This window comes from Talpa europaea (assembly GCF_964194135.1).
Source record: "Talpa europaea genome assembly, chromosome: 16".
NCBI lineage: Eukaryota > Metazoa > Chordata > Mammalia > Eulipotyphla > Talpidae > Talpa > Talpa europaea.
Window position 1 is genome coordinate 14,644,654 of NC_140084.1, and position 25,714 is coordinate 14,670,367.

Sequence of the window (25,714 nt, forward strand, 5' to 3'; positions counted from 1 at the left end):
AAACACATACATAAGAAGTCAGAAAGAGGGGCAAACAATTTAGCATCCTGGGAATTATCACAATTCAAGCAGAGTCTACCCTGCGTGGTGTGAGAGCCAGATGCCAAGAGCCTCACTTCCTGATATGCACAACTTTGTGTAGTTATCCTTGATAATGCCTGGGGCTGAGCTGTGCCCATCAACTGCATACTACATAAAGGACAGAACAGGCCTTCAGAGGCAAGGTCACAAAAACATGCCTTCTCTTAGTCCATGCCTCCTGAAGGAAGCCAACTCCACCAGTTCACACAAGCAGCCCAATGGAGAGGTCCTTATGGGGTCAGGAACTGAAACCTCAGGCCAACACCCAGCACCCACTTATCAGTGAGGAGCTACAACCCTGGGAACAGCTCTCCTAACCCCGGTTGTGCCTTCGGATAACTGCAGTACCATTCAGTGACTTGAAAGCAACCTCCTGAGAGATTGTAAACTGACTCACAAAAACTGGATGAGATAATACATGTCTACTGTTGTTTTAGTTGGCTGTTTTGGGGGGTTTGTTATAGCAGGGTCACTAATATGAGGGTGACACAAGTTGGACTTCCTATAAACAGACCCTCACACTGTAAATCAAGTCACATCCTTCACTGAGGCACCTCCCCTTTCAGCAGAAACCTATAAGGAGAGAATAAGGCAGGACAGACAGGGCAGAAGCTGAAGAAGGATGTGGTCTCAGATAAGTTTCAGCTTTGGCCTGGTCTAGGGAGTCTCCAGGGCATGAATTGCGACACACTGGGTTGTGTTCCTCCAAGCCTGGATCTGGTTGTGGTTCTCTTGTACCTATCAATCATTGGTGGTGGGCTGTTCCCCTTTGAGTGTAACTTCCTGGGTAAGGCAGCAATCATCAGTGGGGGGAAATTCTCCAGAGAAGAGAGACAGATGAAAGTTGCCAGCTCTCACTGAGCTGGAGCAAGGGTTCATTGTTTGCTACAGGGGTTGTGGGGGTGGGTCTTGACAGGACTCTGCAGCATTGCTGCTACAGCCAATGCGAAACCTCAAGAGACTCCTCTAGCCTCCTTGGCATCCCTTTGACTTCCCAACAGGCTGGCACCTCAGGGCTCACCTCCAGGTGGCTGCCCACCCAACTCAGGGCTCGCTCTGTCCCAGGAGCTCCATTCATCCACTGGGAGCTAGAGATGGTTTAGGAGTCCCAAGAGATCAGAGGGGTGAGGGTATGTTCATGTCCCAGGAAGAAAATTAAAAAGTAGAAAAATATGTTAAGTTTCTGCAGGCCTCACAGCCTGCAAGTTAGGAAACTTCCAAGCTCAGGATGCTTTATGTTTTTCCTAAATGAACACTTACATACACACACACACACACACACACACACACACACACACATTCTCTCTCTCTCTCTCCAGCCTTTTGCCTGCTACTGCCCCAAATTTTTTTTCATATAGTTGTTTATTTACTTATTTATTTATGACTGCATTTATGGGGGGAACACTGATTTACAGCACTGTCTGTGTTTCAGGGATATAGGCTCCCTACCTCTGTATGTTCCCACTCTGTGTCCACCAACAAAGGTCCAGTAACCATAGTCCATTGGGCCCCTTCCCGTTTGCTCTCACCTTTTCCTTCTGGTAGCCTTAGTTCTTATCACTGCCCTAAATGAAGAAGAAACCACTCCTGGTAATACTTCCCAGCTCCCATCATGCTCTAGGTTTTCTCTTGTCACTTATAAACCTGAAATGCATGAAATGCTTTCCATTTTTCAACTTGCATATTGTCTGTCTCCCTCACTAAGCTTCATGTGGGTGGTACTTTAATCTTTTTTGCTCACTTATATACCTAGCCTCTAAAATAGGGGAGCACAGAGAACACTTACAAAACATACTTTGAATTAGCAAAAGAGTGAATGACTGATCACCCTTTGCATTCAAACACAGGTTCTGCAACTTCCTAGCAGTCTGAGTCCTAGTCTCAGGAGCTTTCTGCCACGGGATTTACCACAGCCTTCACAAGCCTCTGTGCACGCAAATGCTAACGGGCTACTTTCCTCTTTATTTTCTTTACTTGTCACTTTTCAGAAGCAATAGTTTATCTCTTCCTGAGAAGGGAAGGAGCATCTTTGTTCAAAAGATGACTTTCAATCAGAGGCGTCTGAAAAAACAGCCTCCCTGAAACTTCTGTGGGAACTGAGAGAATCTGAATTGCTCCAGTTGCCTCAGCAGCCAGTCCCAGGCACGTCTGCTCAGGCGTTAATGAATTATTTCCATCTTTATCATAAGTTGGGGTCACAAGTGAGAGTATTGTTCTTGGAAGAGAACACACGTCCTCGAGGACCGTGCAAGTCGGGTGACCCCGGCAGGAGGTCAGACTGTCTGTGTCTCTGGGGCAGACAGAAAGAGAGTCTGAATTACAGCATCAGGAAGTTCCCTCCTCTGTGAGTTTGCATGGAGGCTGCCCCAGAGTCCCTAAAGGAAAGTGGGCAACTAAAGGTGTCAGTGGAAGAACTCAGGTACAGAAAATGCTACAGCATCAAGCTCTATTTTGATTTAAATTAAAAAGCCTGCACGTCTGAGGGGTGTGGGGTGGGGAAACAGACAGCAAAATCCCTTGAAATCAACTTGAATCTCTCACTTGAAAGGTCTTCTGGGCTTGTCTATAGAGGGAGAAAATAGATCTTATGCTGTCTGCTTGTGACATCACACACTGCAACACCCTTCCCCAAAGCACTGGTCAAGCCCTAAATTTACAGATTTTTTTTTTAATGCAATAAAAGTAGTCCCTATTTGCTAGATACCCACTGGGACCAGGAATTGTACTTTTCACTATACACATTTCTCATCTTGTCACCAATGCTAGGCTATGGGATGTCTGCTGACTCCTTTATTCAAGATAAAGCCATCAAGCTTCACAAACACAAGGGACAGCTACAGAAATGGCAAGGCCAAGACTCAGATGATTATCCATGTCCCACCACCCCCCAGCCCCACCATTTATGAAATTACATTTCCCATGTTCTGTTGCCTTTGGACCCCAGTGGGGTTTAGCCAATCAGAGGAGGCTGAAGCACAAGTAGCAGCCTGTCTCCCCCTCCAGCCCCCACCTCCACCACCATTCCTATAAAAGCTCCATTTCCTGGTGGAAGGCCCAAGCTGCTTAACAGTGCAGTGACAGTACCTATCCTGTTTTCCTCCAGCCATGGGGGTGAGGAGTGGGTACTGGCAACCTCTTGTCTTCACTTACTTGCTCAGTTCTGCCATCGCATGTAACCAATGCCCTGTATTGTGTGGCCGCAGTTTGAAAGACCTAGACTGCTGATACAGAGATCCTCCTAAAGGAAATAGTCAAACATTCTTCAGAGCATGCACAACCAATATTAAAATGACAGCTGGAATCCATGCCCAACGTAAAGTTATGGTGGTCATAATCATGGTTGAAACGATCTGATTTTGGTATTAAGTTGAGAACCAGTTTGGGATCATCGCCAGGCATTGTCGGCAGTGCTAAAGGCCAGCACTTGTGTTTACTGTGTGACTTTAGGCAAGTTGCTTTGCTTCTCTGAGTTTCATGTTCATCAGTTCAAAAAAATCTACGTTGCAGGGTCAGAAATTGTATGTGTAAAGGGGAAGGCACAATTCCTGACATGCAGAAGGCAACAAATAAATGGTGCTTATTTTTCCTGTATTCTCAATAGCCTCAGGAATCTGAAAGATTTCAAGAGGACTGAAAGTAAAGCCTTTTCAGGAGTGGTGTTAGAAATGCCTCAGTGATGTTTAAAATGATGAGCTATAGACTGATGAACATTACCTGAAGGAATGCCACTACTTGCAAGATTGAAGGTGGGGATGTCACAAAAAGAAGACAAATATGACAAAAATGTTTTAGTTTAAAGAAAAATTTTTGGGTATCACTCAGCCAGGAAATGTTTATTTAGCTTCTCATCAATCCTTAGCTAGGGAAGAGACCAAGGAATAAAGTGGGCTCACCTTGGGTACTGCATTTTGGAGTGGAAATCAGGAGACTAGGGTGCTGGTCTCAACTCACTTCCTCTCTCTGAGCCTCAGTTTCCCTTTCTTCTAAGAAATGATTAGGTGTGTGGACACACATCAAGATGACTTTTGCAGCTTTTAAAACACATGCTTTTGGGGCCTCCCTGGTGGTGCAGGCGGTTGAACGCTGCACTGTGAAGCTGTCTGCAGCCTCTGCAGCGCGGGTTCGATCCCGGCCAGCTGGCGAGAATCCCACGTGGCGAAGCAGACCTCTCCTGTTTTGCCTGCTGCTCCCCTCAGCAGTGTATTTCGTCAGTCTGCCTGTTCTGTTCCCCACTCTGGCTCTGGTGAATCCTCTCACCTTCCCACGCATCTGGCCTATACTCCAGTTCTTGTATAAAAATAAATAAATTAAAAAGAAAACCCACATGCTTTCATGCCTCCCTGGTGACACTGGAGTTAAGTCTCAGTGCTATCACACCATTGCCACTGTGGCCTAAGTTTGATATCTGGCCAGGGAGCTAATTCACATAGCACAGCAGACATCTCCTGTCTTGCCTGCTGCTCCCCTCAGCAGTGTACCTCAGTAAATCTGCTTGTTCTGCTCCCCACTCTACGTCTGATGAATCCTCTTATCCCCTGCATCTCAGAACTAGACTCCAATTCTTGTATGCATAAATAAATAAAAATAAATCTTAAAAAAAAAAGGAAACATGTGCTTTCCCAAAGCCTGCTGTCTGACTCAGTCCAGTCCTGGGAGAGGAGCCAGGACAGTGTACTCCTCAAAGCTCCAGGTTCTGACATGTACTCCTGCAGGACCTCCTGGTGGAGGTCTTCAGTGTCCCCTCTGGCTTTATGGCTCTCCAACCATGAATAAGCACCCTCTGGAGAGGATCAGCAAAGACCACTGGAGATAAGAGGGCTCTTGACTTCAACTTGGAGGGAGAGAAGTTCTTCCAGGTAAGAGGGAAGGAGGTAGAAAATGTCAATTTGTTGGTAGATAAAAAAATAGGGCAGAGGGAGGAGACATGACAAAGAACCAGGCCTCAAGCTTTACTGAGCATGGACCTAAAACCAGATCCAAAACCCTATGACCTCGAGCAAATTTGTATTTTCTCTGAGCTTTATTTTCCTCATCTGTGGAAAGGGTACAACATTAGTACCTCAGTCAGATATTTGTTTTAAGGGTTAACACAAACCATAGTGTGTGACTTATGAATACACCCCACAGATGAGAGCTGGCACCATGCCCAAGCATAGGTTTATTTCTTGTTCTTGTTTTTTAGGGATTCCCTTGATGGCTCTCCATCCCTTTCAACTCAATGTGCTTTTCTGAGCTTCCATGATCAAGCAGGAATGAAATGTGATCTGGGGTCAGAAAGAGAAGCAAGGATGGACGAAGATGGAAATGGAGGGGAGCAGGATGGGTGGAGACTCAGAAATTATGGGGTTCTGGCCCTCAGCACCACAGCCATTTGGGGAGGGATGTGTCTTGGTGGTGAGAGAGGCTGTGCTGTGCATTACAGGAAGGTTAGCTGTATCCCCGGTCTCAATCGCCTAGATGCTAATAACACCTCTTAGTTGGGGCACCCAAAAATGAATCTAGTTGTTGCCAAATACACCCTAATGGGGCAAGTTCTCCCCTATAGTCAGCTACTGTTTGAGAGTAATGAAAAAGATTTCTCTGGAGCAGGATAGAAACAGAGAACTAGAACATTTAAAGAGCAAGTTGATTTCAGTAAGCGGGCAAAGGAAAGAGGGTAGTGTTTTGGTTCTTACCTTGGCCTGTTTCACACACTCAGGCCAGTCTATCCCAAAGTCTTACCGTTCCTAGGTGCCCTTTGGAAACATAGGAATATACTTCGTCCAGAGAGTTTCTAACAGTGGATGAGGAACCAGAACTATAGACCCTGGCTGATCACAGAGGCTTTTTTCTTCCTTCCGTTACTGTGGTTGTCTCGAGATCCCCAAGTTTCCCACCCAGCCCACGCCTGACCTCTCCTCTTTCAACCACGTGCAGATGGCCCAGGGAAATCCTGGAGAGGACCTGCCAAGAGCCGTGGCCAAGGTAACAGATCTGCCTCCTTATCTATGAGCCGGTCAACTTCCCCCAATTCTTTCCAAGAGGAAAACTAAGCAGGCTCATCAGAGCCCCTGACAAAGGCCAGTTGGTGAGACTAAAGAGAAGCCGGGCAGCCTGGCTGCAGCTACCACCTCCTCCTTACCCTGTTAATTGGCCTCCAGGCCAGGCCCAGGAGGGGCTCACAGCTTTCCTCGAAGGCAGTCTCCTCCCCACTGCTGCCCTCCCCAGCCACCTCCCTCCTGGCCTGTCTCCTCTAAAGTGCCCTTTTTCTTTCCCCCAACCCCTCTTAGCTTTTGCCTTCAAAGTCATGCCCTTCAAAATTAAGAGGGTTTGCGTTGAGCATTAAATCAAATACTCCAGGTGAGCACTTTTAACAGCTGGTACACTGGAGGACTGCACTGAACTTCTAGAATGTTCTTCATCACCCCCACTTCCTCACTGATTACTTTGTTCTTAAGGGGAGGCTTTCGTCCAGGTTGTTTCCTGTGTGGAAGTTGTCACCTATTTGCATTTTAAATGACCACTTGAAGACACAGAACAGATTGCAGGCTGAACATTCTTCTTCTTTGTTTAATCCCCAACAACACACAACTCTGTGTGGGACACTTAGCAGGTGCTGGGTGAGGGCTTGGCCCGGATTGTTAATTAGTCCAAGATACCTAACAGCCAACAGTCCGCTTCTCAGCACTCTGGAATGTGAGCATGTACTCAGCAGTAACTCAGCCTTAGAAGTTCATCACGGTCATAGCACTGGCTTTGGCCAATAAGTGTGAGTGGAAGCGAAACCACATCCTCCAGCCAAGGTCTTGGGAGCCTATGCATCATCACTACCTGTGCATCTGGGGTCTCAGATGTCCACACTGAGAGAGACCCTTCTGCAGGGTCTCTGAGTAACTACACCCTGGTCTTGTCAAAACCCTGGACATGGAGTGTTAGGGGGGAAATCAAAGTTTTCTTACATAAACCACTGAACTGCATGGCTTTGTTGTTGCACCATAAGGTAGCCTGTTCTGACCAATGTCTTCAAAACCAGATAATCCCTATTAAAGTCCTTGCTCACTGGTCAGCGATACACAGAGATCCCCCATTTCTCATATTGCTCCTCAAGGTCCAGGACCTCATCTTTCCATCATCCCCACATACAAAAAGCATCACCACTGGCAGTGGTCAAATAATGCTGACTGAAGAGAACAGTCTCCCCACTAGCAGAGGGCATGACTATTTCCTCTTCTCCTACACTAGCCAAAGCTCAGAGATGGAAGGAGACCAGCCACAGTCACACAGCCAGGAAAAAGAGGTGTTGGGAAGAGAATCCAGGTCCCAATGCAGGGTAATTCCTCCTTGGCCAGCTCAGAAGGAAGCATCCCATGCAATCACAGAGGGCCTACACCCTCTCTGCCTTGCCCACCCCAGAGAGACACAGACAGAGACACAGATGGATAAGGAGAAGAGGAACTGCATGGATTCCTTCAGGAGAGTATGGATTCCCTGCCTTATTTTTATAGAACGTGGGAACAGTGGGTCTGAAATCCATTTCTGATGAAATCAGTCTTTGGGCTAATTGCTTCTCAGCATTGCTGTTATATATTTGCTAATACTTCCTCTGCTCAGTTGCAAAGGAGCCTCATCAGCCTTCCTCATCAGATGGGCTATCATACTCCATGATGTAAGCCCAGGTCTCAGGAGACATAAACAACTCCAATCAGCAAGTGTCCCTGGAAGTAAATAGAGACTGGAAGGTATGGGGACATACGGGAGGCTCCAGGCCGAAAAGGGAGCTCATGTTTGGTTTAAAGTATAAACATAAAGCTAGAATGGGGGAGAAGCCAAAAATGATCTATTTCCTCTCATAGCATCATAAATGTGGTTAATGGTGATCCCAAAAGTGCTCAGAGACAGATGGTGCGGTTTCCTTTATCAGCCCATCAGCTAGGCTAACATGACCCTGCAGAAATCTGTTTTTCTCCACTGCATCTGTGCAAATAAACACTGGTAATATTTAATATTGAGCTGCTTGCCTGTAAAGTGATCTAAGTGATGTCAACTTAATTCACAAACGATGGCTCACCTCCAGTTGGACCTGAAACACCAATTTGCTAATTCTTCTGATTTTCTCCTTTTTTCTTGCTCTTGACCCTGACAGATTATCACCCTGAAAGTGAGGAAAAGGTTCCAACTCAGAGGGTCCCATTTGTTTCTAGGATTCGAACTTCTACTTCTTTCAAAGGGAAGGATGGCAGTGACCACAGATGGCTAGAGGGGATTGTTAACAAGCTATCCCCAGGGTGCCCAGAGCCCAGGGATCTGGAACGAGAAAGATGAAGGACCTGAGGGTAAGGAGCTAGAAATGGCCCAGGAGGATACTAAAGGTTTGTGTGTGATGGACAAAAGCTTGAGCCTTGTCATCAAGCTCCAGATGGGGATACAGCAGTGGTTGAGTTTGGGGTCTGGACCTGGGTTTGAATCTTACTTGGCTATGAAGTGGTCGCCTTGCCTTCGAATGATTTACACAAATTTCCCCAGTCTGTTTCATAGCTCACTTGGGAAGGAAGATAATAGTAGATTTATATATATTATGAGAATTAAAGAATTTCCATTAATTCATAATAGTCCTGTGTGAACTATTACATTAAAAAATAAGTGGAATAGTTATCACAGATATTCCACTGAGGAATGGTCACGCATTCCTACTGAAAGGATAGCCAGCCTGGGGTACGACCATAAGAGCTAAGAAGGAAACACCAGACACATACATCGCTGGAGTTTGGGGGAGCGCAATCTCAGAGCAGAGTGAAGGCTCATCCAGACGGACCAGAGGCACCACCTTGGGATGTGGTAGCAGTGATGGGCTCAGATCATCATGGGCCATGGAGCTGCCCATGGTGGAGATGGCTGGGAGGATAGGGGACAGACAGAGAGCAGCTCTGCTGGAAGAACCAGTGAGATGTGGCTACTGAGCCGGCTCTAGCTCTCAAAGTTAACTCCAAGGGAGGAACATTTGCCAGCAGAGGGCCATGCACCCAAGGGGAGGGGAGGGGAATTGTTCTCTTGCTTGCATCTCTTCAGGGGTCTCCCGTCTCAATGAAAACAGCTCCCTTTCCTTCCAGTTCTCCAATATTACCACCTCCCCATGCTCCCTCCAGCCACAGCAGCCTTCTCTGTGCTCACCAGACACTCAAAGCTCTTTTCAAACTCATAGCCTTTGCCATAGCACCGGCCCTGAGGCTCACCCTGTGCTCTGTGTCCAGGTAACTCCTACCGCAGCACACATTTCAGCTCCAGCATCACTTCTTCAGGGAAGCCTCTCTAGGGTTCTCAGGACAAGCACCCTCATAGCCACAGCCCCTCTCTCAGAGCCCTTGTCCAGAACAGGGTCAAAGGGTCACACCTGCTTCTTAGCTGTTAACTTTCCTGGATGTCTGTCATTCCTGGCTGTCCATCCACGTACCCTCCTGCGGGCACAGTGGTTCTCTCTGCCTAGTGTTCTGGGCAGAACAGTGTGAGGGCAAAGCCAGACAAAGCCAGTCCTAGTAGAGCAGCTGGGGCAAGGGTCTCCTCTAATCATCCAGGGACTGTGAGAGTGTGCTGACCACAGCAGATTGGATGATATCTCCAGGACTCTGAATCATTTAGCAAGTGGACTGCAGGTCACAAAAACAACAGAAGAGAACTCATTCATTTCCCCTGTAAGTCTTGTTGTTACTCTAGAAGCCAGTCTGGCTGTAAAACCCCACAAATCACAGGCCTGCACGATGAGGTGAAACCATCAGCATAAAACCCTTCATTCCAAGAACCTCCTAAGTAGAGCAGACAAGCGGACACCACAGTTAGACCCCCCTTTGACTACGCGTGCCTCTCTGACACCTGTCTTTGATGTCTTTGGACTGCATGTGCCTCTTTGACTCCTGCGTACTCACAGCAGCTTGGGGAGGGGTGGTGGGTGGTCTTGGGCCTGACCTTGGCTAATGAGGTGGCTTTGTGCTGGAGCAGTAGAAGGAAATCCCCCACTCCCTGAGCCCAGATTCTAAGATCCTCCAAAGTTCCCCTGATGACTTATGGTGAAGCTCCCCTCTGCTCCAAGGGACTTTGCCTGAACTTGCTGCCTCCCTTGGCATCTTCCTGCACCCTCTTCCCCCACCCCTTGATGTTCTCCCCGGAAGCCTTACACCTCAGTCCTCAGCCTGGGGCCTGCCCTAGGCTCCTCTTTTTTCACCAGCTGATTCCATTCACCCCATGCAGCAGCATTATCAAAAGGCAGGAAAGAGTAGACATATTTTGGAAATTCACCCAGGTCAGTTATTATGCTTTGCAAACATTTTCTCCTGTTCCAAAGGCTGCCTTTCACTGGACTGGAGGTATCCTTTGCTGGGCAGAAGCTTTTCAATTTGACGAGGGCCCCTCTTGTCGATATTCATTTTTGCTGTCTGTATTTTTGGTGTCGTATCTAGGAAATCAGGGCTAAGATCAATGTCACAGAGCTTTCCCCTGTGTTTTCTTCAAGGAGTTTTACTCAGAGTGAAATACTGTACTGTACATTTAAAATTTCTTAAGAGGATCTATCTCATGGTAAGTGTTCTTACCACAAGAAAGTGTTTAAAACGAAAGCGAGGGTAGATATATTTACACAAGAGGAAATTCAGAGAGTTATCACTGGAATACAAAGACCCAAAATAGATTGTGTTGTATATTAAACATATTCAAAACCTTGCCCTTGATTAGTTTACAGCTTAATATCTATATTTGTATATACCACATAATTTATATGCTTCATTATATATTGATACATGTGTTTGTTATGGATATAGATACAATGAACCAGGAAGAATTACATGTCTAAGTGCTAAACTTACAGCCAATCCATTGCTAAAGCGTAACAAATGTTTAGATTCCTCCTCTCATGAGAAAGGTTTTGGGGAAAACCACCTGGATCCCTTGACTTCAGTTAAAGGGCCTCGCCTGCCTTAAGATGTCTGAGTCTTATGTCACAACCACTCCCAGGGACTTGACTCCCATGAAAATACCTGGGGTTTTGAGATTATTTCCTTGTTGGGAGTCACATCCCCTACATACCATATTCCCCTGCAGCACCACATCATGCGGGTGGGGAAGGTAAAGAGGGGGGGAGGGAGACTTAGCAGCAGGTAGCCATGGGCAGATTTGCTTTCTCTACCACCTACTATGTGACAGTGTTTGTCCAGTTTCCCTCTCTGTAGAATGGGATACCAGCACTCTTCTCTCAGGATGCAGGGAGACTACGTTGTCTACTGCCAAGCTCTGGACCTGTCATAAGACTCAGTGATGAGTATTTTCTCTTCATCCTACGCCTAACTCTTGGTTGCAAGGACTCAGACCTAAAGAATTTGGAGAGGGACTGATTGAATCAAGAAGTCGAGACATGGTCTGATTCAAGTTGACTTTGAAGACACATATTGGTAAGCTCCTTGAAGGCAGAGATTACATTTTAAGTATTCAGTACAGTGCCAAGCCTGCTGCAGTGATCCAGAAAACATGTAAATAATAGTTATTAAAGAACTGGATTTGGTCTTAGTTTCCTTGAAGAGGTTGCCACCTTGTGGACAATGATCAAAACAGCATGCCTCGGGAAACTAATTTCCTAGGGCCATTTCCACTCTGGAGGTTTTATCAGCTACCGCTCACATACAGCTCTTGGGAGCTTGCACAGGTAACACAGTGGTTCTAAAGAAGCAGAAGGGACAACTTAGTAAAATAAAAGGCAACTTCTTCAGGTTCTATAAAGATCAATGAATTTTCTTGGTTTTAATCCTTTGTCTAGTGACTCCATCTTGTCCTTTTATTGGCTCTGAGAGTAGCATAGGACCCTATGGGTCTTCTGGGAGGGACCTCCAAGCTCTCTAAGACCCTATGGTTGTGACAATTTGCACCAGAAATCCTAAAACGTCCAAGCACATGAACCATCATTTGTAAATGTAACCTTAAACTAAGCCAAATGATGAGGAAAAGACAAAATCTTACTGAGGTGCTCTCAGTCCTTCAGTAGCTGACTTGGCCAACAGGAAACCCTCAAAGAGTATCTGGTCTCTGTTCCTCTAAGTGCTAACACCACCATAGCTTCTGAGATCTAAGATACACATTCCCCTCTGAGGGAGACACACTTGCAACACACGAAGGATCACCCTAAATGGTGGATATATGAATTGAGAATGCAGAGCAGGAAGGAAATGCTAAGTGGGCAGGGGATAAAGAACCATAACTTTCAAATTAATGATAATGGAAAGAGCATGTCTCTAAAGACCAGAAGACTCTGTGTCTGAATCCTGATAAAGGACTGGAATCTCTGACAAGGTATTCAGTCATTGTAAGATTTGGTTTCCTCCTCTGGAAAATGAGTTAATAAGCTTTCCTCTGATAATCACCACACAGCCTCTTCTAGATATGCCATCTCCCATGACAGCGAGGGAGAGTCTTCAGCAACCCCCATGGCTGAAGGTAAACCACATAGAGTGTGCAAGAGTATGGGTTTCACTTCCATCACAAGTCATGTTGCCCTGTATGACTCAGATAATCACTCCATTCCTCTAGTTGGGTGTTTCCACAATAAGCCCATGGAAGTCTGGGGTCAGAGAAGCACTTATTAAGCAATACCCACAATTTCCTGAACTGAGTTTTCAAGCGAAGCCAATAATGTAAGGAAAGCGCTGCCCACTTCCATCAATTCATTTCTACCTCTGCTTCCTGAAAGATCCCAATTAGCCATTGTCATCAGCTCCACCTGGGAAACCTCCAAAACCTCTGTGGCTAATTGACCCAGGAATAAAAGATGCCAACAGAGTCCATGTGACCTGGGCTGACATTTGCTCAGCCCCCCTAGCCATTTCCTGCATCAAAAGGGGAAGCTAAAAGGATATTTATGTTGGTGGCCAAAGTTGTCACACTAGTGTTATGTAAAAGCAAACAGGGTTGAGAAGGTGGCAAGGGACGCCCACACAGTTCGTATAAAGGACCTGTATGCACATTCCCAGCACAGAACACACCGAGCTCCTTTCACTTACTGATCATTCTCAGTTCCTTTTCTTGTTTCTGGGGATGGAGAAGATTCCAGTGGACTCATTTCCTGCCTGCGATGTTGGAAAGTTGGCCCTGGTTTCACAGATGAGATCCTCTTGTTGAAATATGATTAAATTCTTTCCTCTGTTACCTGTGAACAAAGTGTGGGACATTAATAAATACTGAATTGGGGCTGGGGCAGGAATCACACGGAGGAAGAGAGGTCAGTGGTAAAAATCTTTAGTCCACTGGAGCTGAGAAACGCAAGTGAGCCCTAGAACTGGGAGCTATGGGTGACCTGTTAATCTTGAACAAGTGACTTGACATAATATACTGCATTTTCTATATAAAAGGCATAGCAGTGCTCCCAGCAGAAACCTATGATGACAAGTGAAATTATTCCCTTACTTAGGGAGTTTATAAAAATTCATCTTCATAAGACGCCATCTCACACCTGTGAAAATGACAAACATCAAAAAGACTCCTAACAACAAGTGCTGGAGAGGGTGTGGAGAAAATGCCCTGTTGGTGGGAATGCAAGTTGGTGCAGTCATTCTGGAAAGCAGTCTCAACTCTCTTAAGAAACCAAAACTAGAACTGCCATATAATTCAGCAATCCCACTTCTGAGTATCTACCTGAAGAATATGAAATCATCAACTTGAAGGATTATATTATTTACATGGCTTAATGGCATTATCTGTGATAGCTAAGATAGGAAATCAACCTAAGTACCCACTGATAAGGGACTGAATAAAGATGTGGTCTATATACACAATGGAATACTATTCACTTCTAAGGGAAGATGAAATTTTGCCATTTGCAGCAAAATGGAAGGAGCTTGAAGGGACTATGAGAAGTGAAGTTAGCTAGAAAGATAAAAGACAGATAATTGGATGATTTCACCTAAATGGGTAATATAAGGAAACAAAAGGATGACCTGACAAAGCAAAATAAAAACAAACTAGTGGACATTGAAAATTGAACTGAGTGTTGAAGTAGGTGGGGCTGAGAAATGCAAGTGAGCCCTAGAACTGGGAGCTATGGGTGACCTGTTAATGTTGAACAAGTGACTTGATACTTGTTTAAGGAGAAAGGGTAAAGGGAATCCAAGAGATGGTTGTAGGTATTTTGGTTCTTCTTTTTTGTTTATTTTTTTCCTTCAGAAAAAGGTAAAGAAAAAAAAGAACGAAATCTCCTGGGGAAAGGCCTTATCACAGTTCCTGGCACTTAGTGCGTACTTCAAAATGATAGTTTGTCCTTATTTTACCCAGGGAAGCAACTATTGTTGAACCTGTTTTATGTAACTGTTGAAGATCTCACTTCCAGTAAGGGCAAGGTGGTTCCTGAGATTCAGCTGTAAACCCAAAGCTTAGGGCCTCTCAGAAGTAGGGAGGGTAAAGCTATGGGCATCAGAGTCTCTTGGGAACCAAGTTGCCAATGAACCTTCTAGGTCTTATGTCAGATTCAGGTGCAGAAGACACCAGGTGGTGGGCCTCCCTGGCGGCACAAGAGTTAAAGACAGCACTATCAAGCTATCGCCAGCCACTGCAACACAAGTTTGATCCCACAAGGGAACAACCCACATAGTGCAGCAGACCTCTTCTGTTGCACCCGCTGCTCCCCTCAGCAGTGTATTTCAGTACATCTGCCTGTTCTGCTCCCCACTTTCTCTGGTGGATCCTCTCACACACACACCACACCCTGCACCTCTGACTTACACCCCAGTTCTTATATGCATAAATAAATAAATCTTTAAAAAAAAAAAAAAAGAAGATACCAGTGGGCACAGATTCCAATGCAAATGGTCTTTAGACCTTACTCCATAATTCCTGTCGATGTATGTAATAATGTGTATAATAATACACATTAATACATATATAATAAAACACGTATTATTATTATTATTCCATGTAGGAGTAGCAGCTATATAACTACTAGTTTTGGTTTTATAACTAAGGGGCAAATTCATCACAGCTTGTTTAGCAAATAAAAAGAAAAAAACACATGCATGTCTGTACACACATGTGTATACATGCACATACACAGAACATACCTGATTCTACACAATACAAATAATGGTACAGAATAAACTTACTAAAAGTCCATGGATTAGGTAAGTGTATATTTCACCACTTTGGCAAGTGAAAACATGTTGGGTGAGTCTATAATTCTGACCATAAAAACAGTTCAACATCTTGGAGAGTCCCAGGGTTTTATGGAGATTATTTTGATGACATGGTGAAAAACTGGAGAAAGATATATTCTTTCAATCATTTGGCAAACATGGATAGCTGACCTGTTTTGTGTTAGACACGAATAAGCGTGCAGGACTCAGAAATCAACAAGACTGGAAACTGCTTGAAGCTCCAGAACTTGTCTCTCTTGTTGGATAAACAAACTTAAGACAAGTAATTCTAGCACATGTAAGTATATAGCAGAAAAAAAATCAGGGAACCCTGACAGAGAACTACTGTGGGCCAGGGAATGGGAGACAGAATATTCTTTCTGAAGAACAAACATTTCAGCTGGGAACTAAAGGTGAAATGGCTTAGTTTTGATTGAGAAAGCAGACAGAGGGAACAACAGGTGTAAAGGCCCTGAGGCAGGGAGGGACTTGGTGGGGTCATGGGTGAGAAGGAGGCCAGAGTTGGCTATGGGGAGTCAGGGCAGAGCGACATGAGGTGAGGTTGAGAGGGGGGCAGGTTTCACAGACACCCTGTGGACCCTGGTCAGGAGTTTGACTTCTATTCTGAGAGGGGCAGCTGAAGGGAGGTCATGTTGCTTTCTGCCTCCTCCAGGCCACCTAGCTATAGAGCAATCTCCATTTTCCTTAACACACAGATCCCAATTCCAGGGCAGCCCAATTCTCCTGCAGAAGGAAGAAAGAGGTCACATCCAGAGACCACTCCCCCCCCCCAAGCAAAACTCCATTAACATGTGTATTTGATGCCTACAATATGGAAGTCTCCAGGGTCAGAACAGTGAGGATTAGAAGAAGGTTTTCAGAAACAGTATGTTGACTCCTTTTGCTCATTAACAAACATTTTATCAAGCATATATTTTTTGCCAAGCTCAATGCAAAACCAAGGTACCAGGACAAGTAAAAACAGGATCCCAACCTCAAAAGGGCTATGCTCCAATTAAAGTGCTAATTTATTAATAACAATGCTAATTAAGATACGGGCTGAAGGTGGCATGGAGCTGGATGAAGAATGAGTAGTCAATGTCCCAAGTCTGATGAAAGAATGAATAATTGAATTAGTTAAAAAAAAGAGCAAGTGTAGGGCCTCCCTGGTGGCCTAGGGGTTAAGTCTCAGCGCTATCACCACTATAGCCTGCGTTTGATCCCCGGTCAGGGAGCTATCCTACATATGGTGCAGCAGACCTCTCCTGTCTCACCCACTGTTCCCCTCAGCAGTGCATTTCAGTAGATCCATCTATTCTGCTCTCCACTCAGTCTCTGGTGAATCCTCTCAACCCCACACCTCTGGCCTGCATCCCAGTTCTTCTATGTAAAAGTAAAAAATTAATTAATTAATTAACCAATTAAAAAAAGGTATAAGTGCCAGGCAGAATGCAGTTAAGAGAGTTGGGAGAAGGAAGGTACAGAAGTGCGGGAAACAATACCCACAGGAGAGAAAATTTCTTAATGAACTGGCCTTTAATCCTAACAAGATTCAAAAGTGTGGGGACGAGAAGATTTGCATCCTAGAAGAAGAGAATTAGTCAAAGTTCTGGACAAAATCCTTCTCAGATCAGAAGGAGTAGGGTATCCAGAGGCCAGAGTCATCTAGAAAGACAGTGATAGGATATAGCAAGATTGTTCAGGCACAATGACAAAGGAGACTGTGTATATGGAATCATTCTTATATTGTCCCAGTAAGACAATAAATATAAGGTAGGTTCTTTTATTAATCCCATTTAACAGATGAGAAAGCTTGAACACCCTATACCTACCATCCCAGCAGTGGAGCCCAGATAGGATCCTGGACCCTTTGGCTCAGAGTAGGGGACTTCAGACTATGGTACATGCTTCAAACCTGGCCCTTCATCTGTGTTTATTATATTAATAAAGTTTTGCTGAGACACAAACATGCCTGTTCATCTGTCTGTCACATTTGCATATTGCTCCATGTTACGGCAGAGATCCTATGTCTGCAAAACCTACAGTATCAACACTCTGGCCCATTACAGAAATAGTCTGCACACTGCTCCTCTGGAACTCTCTCTCTCTTGGCTCGGGTGGCCTGTCAAGTATTGGGTTAGCAGCACCAAATGGAGCCCTCTACCTCAGGGACCTTCCCAGTCCTTGGACAGAGCCAGGCACTTCCCCCAAAGGGGCAGAGTTGGTGGTGGGGCAGAACTCCAGGGTCTTCTCAGGACGTAGAAAGCCCTGTAAGAAAGCCTATGCCTTGAGTGCTTGAATTCCTGTGGCATCTCTACTATTTATATTGAAAACACCACAAGAACTCATTTTTCATGCTATTTCAGCTGAAAACAGCCATGGCAGGCCCACAATCTGGAGATCAGCATGGTGGGGAAGAACGTGTTTGTGCAGCCGGGCTCAGCCTACCGTGCCCCAGGTTGCCTGGCCCAGGTGTGTGTGGGCCCCGGCCAGGCTTTCTTCTGGGATAGTGGGTTTGAGGAATGAGGGGAAGTCGAGAGGGGAAAGAGAGCGCGATGAAAATGTTACCTCCTCTAATCTAGAAAAGCATGAAAACATGAGCTGGCATTCACACGTCTACCTTGTTCGACAAGCTAACACGGGTCATTAATTGAAATAAAATGAAACCAAATGGAATCCAGATGTGAGCCTACAGTCGCTCACACAAAACTCATAGACAAATCACCCAACGGGAATGCACCGAAATGTGAACAGTAGTTATGTGAGGGGTTACCTCGTTGTCTCTATTTGACCACTTGTTTTTATTGTCTTTTATGACACTGAGACAAAGAGAGGGAGAAAAAAAATACAGATAAAACTCTAACAGCATCATGTTGCGCTTCTCCCCATAACTATGGACACTCCCCAAGACACTGTTTGCTGTTCACTGTTACATGTTATATCCCCGGTGCCAGGGACATGACCTGGAATGCAGGGAATACTCATTTAATAACTGCTGAGAGAATAAATGGCATTATTTTGATAGGTGCCAGATGGTCCACAAGGAATCCACAAAGAGTAAGAATATGTTGTTCTTATAATTTTTTAAAACACAGTATTTTAAAAAAAAGATGTGTAAACGGAGAGAAAAAACAGATACTAACATCACATTTAGCCAATATTTCTTGACTACCTACTCAGTGTCCACATCTATTTTCCCTCCCCCAGCCTAGAAGGCCTTGCACAGTGCAACATTCACAGCAAATACTCAATGAATTCCGATCCAAGATCCTGGCCACACAACCACCACTGCCTCAGTGACCACCTACTATGAGAGTGATATATAACACAACAGAACAACTGCTCATCTTTAAGAGATTAAATGTTCAAGGGAGCCCATCATGATACTCCCAGAGTCTGGAGTGCATTTTCCTGGGAGGTAATAAAACTGAATTACAGCCACAGTGCAGAGGAGAACGCAAAGTTGTTTAGCATAAGTCCCCATGAACCAGTAGGATCCCAGCAACTCCTGTGAATAAACAGTTCAGCATTTATGAACATTTGCATACAAAGCCTGGCACCCTGGTGGGCCTCTTTCCAGCAACCTCCTTGGAGCTCCCAACTCCCGACATCAAAGTCTAAAAGCACGCAATGAACTTGAGAGTTGGAAGATGCTGGCAGAGCATCTGAAAGTGTCATATATTACCAGGACTTATCATTAGGCAGGAGACATTGAGGCAAATTTTAATTTATTTTTTCCCCCTTTCACAAACAAGGTGATGAAATCTTTATCTTAAGGGCTACTTGTAGTTATTGAGTAAGAAAACACATCCAGCAAAGAGCCAAGATTGCGACATAATGACTGGTCTGACCAAAGCTGACTCTAGTCAGGCAAGAGTAGGGTATGGATGTCATCATACACCCCTGGACTCTGTGAGCTGACCTGCCCCTTCTGAGCCTTCATTATTCGAGGAGCACACAGCAGCCACACTGCTGACCATGTCACTCGTGGACATGGTAAACTGTTCCGATGGCGTGTAGGGAAGTGAAGGGCAGCTGGGAAAATGAAAGACCTTCAGTAAGTGAAATGAATATTCTTTTTTTTAAAGATTTATTTATTCATGCATACAAGAATTGGGGTACAGGGTAGAGGTGTGGGAGGGTGAGAGGATTCACCAGAGACAGAGTGGGGAACAGAACAGGCAGACTGACCAAAATACACTGCTGAGGGGAGCAGGAGAGGTCTGCCGCATCACGTGGGTATCTCCATGGCCAGCCAGAATCAAACCCGCACTGCAGAGGCTGTGTTCAACCATCTGAGCCACCAGGGAGACCCAAAATGAGTATTCTTAAGAAGCTATTACCCTCCACCAGACATGTCCCAGAAGTATAAAAAAGAAAATAATTAGACCTAGAACACATCGAAGCATGAAACAATCCTTTCATATCAGGGAGAAGGGGAGAAAACCCAATCCAAAATGGAAGCCCAACACAATGGGGGGGTCACAGCCTGTAGGAAAGATTGCCAGAAGACAGATTCTTAGACAGTAACTATCCATCCCACAAGTGAGCATTAGTCACCTGCTATGTGGCTGGTGCAGTGCCAGGAAGACCTAGAAATATGTTAAAATTGGGTACTGAACTCCAAGAAGCCAAGCTTGGCACCGGTACATCATAAATGTCCTTCATCCACCCCATAAGTATTTATGAAGTCCTAAGCATGGAAAAGACACTGCTCTAGGCACTGGGGTTACACAGGACAAACTCCCGATCTTTCTGCATTGCTAGTCCGAATAGCAGACAGCTTTGCAGTTTTAAGGAGAGGAAAAGTTAGACATCACCTACTCAAGGCTACACACTAGGAAACTGGTCAGAGGCAAGACTTGGACTCAGCCCCACTTCAGGCCCTTCCTTCCCCTGTCTACACCAAGGGTCAGCTGCAAGCACAAATGTCTACAAAGTCCAGCTGGCAAAGCACAGCGGGTCAGCCTTATTCCATAACAGCAGCTCGTTTTTGTTTTTAGGCAGACACATTGAACCTAGGTTGGATTTTCCAATCCTGCCAATAATAATAATATAGTAATAACAGTAATAATAGTTACAATACGCCACCTCACTTTTCCCTAAACAGGCTATTTTTCCCCTTTGAGCATCAGAGCTAACAAGGAACACCTCAAGTTTTGCTCTGCTATCATGGTAAGGAGTGGAGGAGGCAATGGGCTGATGTTGGAGCCTTGCAGAAATGGGGTGCATACACCCATGTGAGGGACAGCTGATTCTCAGATTTTGTATGGTCACTGTACAAAAATAAGCCCTGTGTTGACAGACAGATTTTTTTAAGTGAAGTCAGAAATCTGGATTGCTAAGTCAGACCTCCCGATATTTAGATATGGGCCATCAGTTTTTAAAAAAACACTTAAAAAATGTATATCAAGATTTTGTTAGCTAAAATGATACAGATCTTATTCTTAAATGTGGCACAGGTCTCTGCAAATTGGCACAGCAAATATGGTACATATGGAATGATATTTTAATATATTCATCAAGATTACCTTTCCATATTTCCAGACAGGCCATGGAAACAATTGCAGAGAGAAAAATGTGGCCCTATCAAATTAGCCCTGTACCCCAAATATCAAATAGATGTTGGCCATGAGTGCAATACAAGCTCAGAGATGGGAAGGGTCACCCTGTTCTTGAGTAACTTCATGGAGGAGAGGAGATTTCACTTTGGATTTGAAAGTGTGCTTCTATTTTGGGCCTATGTATGGACTTCAGATCAGGTCCGGGGAGAGACTGAAGCCTTGGGAAAAAATTGGTGCTGTAGGATTTGTGCCATCCCCCACTTTAACACAGCACCTGATACATAGAAAGCTTCCTATAAAAACAGAAGGATGAGATGAGCTTGTAGATATGAAAGCGTTTTAACCGACACTGCACAGCAATAAGGGGTGATGAGGAGGCAGTTTTCAAAGGAACGTTAAGTAGGCTCCTGAGGGAAGAATAATAAATTGAGGATATCTGGCACTCCTGAATGCTGTTGTCAAAGTTCAGCAGGCATTTCCTTCACAAAAACAATGAAGGGAAACTCATTCCATGAATTTCTGATCTACCGGGGATATTAAACCAAAAGTAGAAGGGAAATAGAGGTTAATATGTGGCCTTTTTCAGATTTCAGAGTCAAGAGACACGCCCAGACCTGCCCCACTCCACTCCCTTGCCTCCCCTAATTAAAAACAAAAAAAGCACTAGCTTTTATTCTAAGAAAGCAGGAAGGCTCACAGTCATCACACGCTACGGTGCGATTACAAGCACACGCACAGGACCACACAGGTTCGAGACCCAGCTCTGCCACCTTGGACAAGCTGCTGAGCTTCTTTGAATTTCTCTGTAAGGGGTGAGGCAGCCAAGCACTGCCCATCTCACATGACTTATGTCCTGACAGGGATAAAGTACAGTGAAACCTAATTCCCCTCATGGAAATATCCAATTGGGGTCAGAAATGATCTCATTTCAAGGAGACATCCAAGGAGTTGATTCTCGTCAACTAAAAATGCCACAAAGGTTTCATCCAGGTTGTATAGTGTTTCTTCATAGTCATCTTCTTTCCACCGCCTTCTTAGGACAGAGTGCTGCCTTCACACACAGGGGTTTCTCTGGGCAGGGGAACCCGGTGCACAGATTGCCAACAGGAGTCCCAAGCACATGAAATACCCATGTGCTCCCCAGTGACTGCCAGCACCAGGTAGCCATGCACCAACTGCTTGGGGCTCAGCACTAGACTCACTGAGAGCTCAGCACTGCATTAGATTTTCCTCCACAGCTACATGCCCAGTGCACAGCTTTATGTTGTTTGCACGTGCTTGGGGGTCCAGACCTTTCCTTTTTATTAACTTTTAGATACTTGCATCGTTAATCTTTCATTTTCACTGGCAACTTCAGCCAGCAGTGAAAATGAAATGCTGCCTTCTGTCGTGCATTACAGAAATCTTGCTGAACATGCAATGTCTAAAAGAGGGCTGCAGTAGAGCTTGTCACAGAAATGAGACTTATCCTTGTGACGCTATGTGTATACCTGATACCAGTCACACCAGTCATAGGGCTTAGCAGAGTGCTGAGTATACTGTGGGCATTCAATAAAGGCAGTTGCTATTAGTAGTATTATTAATATTGAATTTATTTTGTTATGGTTATATTCATGATGTGTATTCTTGAGGGAAAAAAAAAAACAATGTCAAAGACAGGCATTCCCTTCTGAAGGAAACACACTTTCATTGATAATAACTGCTTTAGAAGTAGAAGAGAAACATAAGAAAGCCAGTATCACCACTTATTTTTTTTAATATTTTATATAATTCTTACATCATTTTTCATTTTTGCACAATGTATGCATTTTCATTTTGGTTATATTCCCCAAACAATTGCACCTCCCCTTATTTTGACCTTTATTCTTCCTCTCCCCATCTCCCCCAACTCCCCATAGTGTATCTCTGGTTTATAATTGCTTATTGATTGTGATTTTGATTTCGTATTAATTAGTCTTTTTCCTGGTCCCTTAATTAGGTTTTCTAAATTCCTGCTATGAGTGAGACCATCCGGTATTTTTCTTTTTCTTTCTGGCTTATTTTGCTGAGCATGATCACTTCTAGCTCCATCCATGTTGCTGCAAACTGCATGTGTTTATCTTATTTGATTGCTGAGTAATATTCCATTGTGTAGATGTAGCACATCTTCTTGATCCAGTCATCTATTTTTGGGCTGTTTCCATAGCTTAGCTATTGTAAATAGTTAGTGCTGCTATAAACATAGGGGTGCAGGTGCCAGCATCACTGCTTAGTCCAAACTTCAGACTGCTGACCCTGGGCCTGGGGCAAATGTATATTTTCCGTACGTACATCACATGTCAATAGAGAAGAATAAGAAGCATGCTTTTTGCAAAAGAAGAATCTTTTTTTCCCCAGATTTCTTTTAAACAATTTTCTAGATCAATATCATCAAATGCAATATTATTTGATGATGTAAGAGATATAACCTGGCAAAAAGCTGACTGATATAGCGATGTTGTTAAAAACTCAATGTGATTTACTTATTTTAATTAAGACTGAATGATACCATATTCTATGACATACTAACACCATACTTACATAGTCACTGCCCTGCATTTTATTATTCTTAGTTTTCATTTCACATTGACAATTCAAAGGCAACTTTGAGATAGCTCTCAATAACATATTCTGAAATTGAGAAATCTAGCTGTTAATCATTTAGAAGTATGCCACTTAGAATTTTTATATCCTTGCTACACTGCATCCTTATATAACATGTCCTTACCACATAAGTATGCCACTGAGATAGAATTATCTGATACAGAAAACCTATGATTCTCGGAAAGAAATAAAAGGGAATCCTAAAAATATTTTATTCCAAGTTGACTTCCTTAAAATGTTGCTATTAACTTCCTAAATTGACTTATAAAACCTTATATTCAAATACTTCTTGCTTGATGGATGAAGCACACTCACAATATGGTAAATCCATACTTAGCCATAAAATTAATAAACAGTTATAAGTAGCAGAGCACATGGTAATTGATGGTTTATAAGTTTACTTTCTTTTTTCCCTATAAATTCAGACATAAGGAAAAATTATGCACTTCTGGGCACTCCGATAGGGTACAAGATTAAAGACTCAATTCCTGATTTTGATGAGGTTAAACTATAGTTAAGGATACAAATGCATACAAAAATGATTTTAAAATACAACAATCTTTAAATAAGTTGCCTCAAAGTAAATTTTTTAAAAGCAAAAGATGAACTCCCCGTGGCTGTGATGCCAGGATAAGGTCTTCTGGGATGTGGATATAGATTTGTTTTTGAAGAATGTGCAGGTCTTAAAAAATCAAAAGAGGAATGGAAAATAAATGTTCCTGCCATGTTTGGAAGGTAACTAAAGGACTAGTCTGAGTGAAAGAAAGACATTTATTGGAGACAAGTGGGAGGAAGGTGAAAGAACACCAAAAAACCTTGTTTGGAGTGTGATTCTTCAGGGCTTTTTCCAAGAGCCAAGAAGAATGTGACTTAACAATGTCATGTCATAAAAATTCCAACTTTTAGGGCCTCCCCAGTGGCGCAGCTGTTGAGCGCTGGGCTGCAAAGCTGCCCGCAGCCTCTGCAGCGCCGGTTCGATCCCCGGTCACCGGCGAGGGTTCCACATGATGCGGCAGACCTCTCCTGCTGCCCGCTGCTCCCCTCAGCAGTGCACTTCCATCAGTCTGCCTGTTCTGCTCCCTGCTCTGGAGAATTCTCTCACCTTCCTGCACTTCTGACTTGTATAAATACCCAGTGCTTGTATAAATAAATAAAATCTTTAAAAATTTTTTTAAAAAAAGATCCTACTTTTAGATATTGGTCTGATTATGGTGTGATTAGCAGAAAAAATGTTGAGGAAAGGAAGATCACTCTATGGAGCTGTCTAAATGCCAGGTGAATAAAATGTAGACTTGATGGTACCAATAGAATAAATGTAGGTGAATAAAAATGTAGACTTGATGGCACCAATAGAAATGAAATTCTTCGGGAGGGAGGTTGAAAAGATATATTCACAGACCTTTGAGGGTATATGAATATTGCAAAAGAGGGAAAGAGTCATGAAAATTAGCCCTACAATTGAAAACTTCAGCTAATGGGAAAACTTGTGATAGAGCCATTGAGAAAGGGGGAAAGTATTCATTTACAAATGGAGGAGAACAGATGTATGGCCCTGATTTGGGAAATTCTGGTTGAACGTATTGAGACATTGTTGTAGAGTGACTAAATAGAGTAGCAACAGATAATTGAAAGTAAGTATTTGACTGAAATTCAGTAGTGATCTTTGATATTGGGAATCATCTATTGGGAAATAATAACTGAAGCAACAGCCCTGAATGAGCTCCTCTAGAGAGAGATGTTGCAGAAGGAAGATCAGGGTCCTGGGACCAAAACTTAGGAGATGTTCATATATAAGGTTAGGAGATACAAAAAGTGAGGATAAAGGGAAAGGAATACCAAGAAGACAGCAGAACGGATGTCATGGGAAGACTTGGGATCTTGAGATAATTAAACCTCTCAATGTGTAGTGGTTTTGACATTTAACCACAGGACTTTTTAGTCAAATGAAAACCTATGCGTAAACTCAGTATAGCAGAACGATTGCATTCTTGAAGAGAAGAGAAAGAACTGTGTCCCCAGTCTGGCCACTCCCATTCCAAGAATCCACAGCATTCACTGCTACTAAGGGAGTACTCCTCTCTACTCCCCAAGGCTTCATAAAACAAAGTTTGGAAACCAACGTTACATTCTGATTATTTTTATTTTAAGGATGAGGACACTGGAAATTGAGGAGGAAGCATTAACTATGCAAAGTCAGAGCTTGTTTGTAGCAGAGTCATGGATCCCAGCTCCTGGTTTCTAGTCTATCAGCTTTAAATTACCAATGAATCTTCGCAGAGTGCCCAGAGTCTGAGCAAGAATAGAAGTTCAAGAGGG